We start from the raw sequence: 1,310 nt of genomic DNA, 5'->3' as shown, positions 1-1,310 counted from the left end.
CTGAGGTTTAGTTCTCTAACTATAAGGAACCCAATACTTCACCCACAAATGAAAAGAAAACATTATTTCATCTTTCAGTTCTCTGTATGGAAATCCCCTACAGAAACTGTATTTTTTTTAACTAGAACTGCAGATCCAAAAATACTGTGCAAACTTAAGAATTGCCCTAACCGTATGCACAAATATGGCCATGCAGGAATATTTCAATAATTATGACTAAAACAGAAAAAACAGAAATCCTATAACTGCGAACTTATCATATTTGCTTACGTACACGGACATCTTAAAGAATTACTTGTATACACACGAGACTTTATTTATTATGTTCTTAAAACTGTTATTTGATAGAATGTGATGTGCACATGAGAATACGTACTGTAATCTATTGTGATGTGCACATGAAAATACGTACTGTAATCTATTGTGATGTGCACATGAGAATACGTACTGTAATCTATTGTGATGTGCACATGAAAATACGTACTGTAATCTATTAACTGAAGAGAAAGTTATATGATTATAATACACAGTCATTCAAATAAGTTAAGGACATTGTTTACCATAAAACATCGGCTCCTGAGTGAGATGATACAATGTAAATAACATTTTCTTTGGTATAGAGGGAAAATGTCGCACCTATAAAGTATACCGTACATATGGCAACATCGGGCTTAATAGAGTAGTTATAGCTAATAATATGATCTGAGTAGTTGCATACAATGCTCCTTTAAAAAACATACCATAGTAACACAGAGACAAGTTAATGTAGGACAGAGAACACCATGTATTATTATTATTATTATTATTATATCAAGCTATATAATGAGCCACATTGAAAAAATCGAGATTTATACCACCAAAGGTGTCAGTGCAGGTCAAGATACAGCTAAGGAAGAATGAATAAAAGAAAGTCAGCTAATTACGTAAGAAAAACATGTTTGCTGACGTTTTAAATTTATCAAGATTCGAAGAAGTTACAATCTCTGAAGGCAATCTATTCCAAAGTCTACAAATAGCAGTAAAAAAGCATCTAGAAAACTGACTTGTAGACGATCGACTTACATCAAATGTCATTGAATTGAGGGTCACAGAACTTCTGGTAATTCTTGCAAGTTGATAAAAATCAGGTAAAAACTTATAGAGGGGATATGAATTATAGGTTACTATCTTATATAAAACTGAAAGAGCCCCAATAACTCTACGATGTCCAATGTAGTTCCATTACAACATGTAGTAGTAATGAAAGGTTAGCAAAGCGTAAATCTACAGTGTTTAGGTATGCATTCAGGAAAAAAAGAAGGAAATATTTC

Source organism: Penaeus vannamei, chromosome 23 (assembly GCF_042767895.1).
Source record: "Penaeus vannamei isolate JL-2024 chromosome 23, ASM4276789v1, whole genome shotgun sequence".
NCBI lineage: Eukaryota > Metazoa > Arthropoda > Malacostraca > Decapoda > Penaeidae > Penaeus > Penaeus vannamei.
This window is presented reverse-complemented; position numbering follows the sequence as displayed.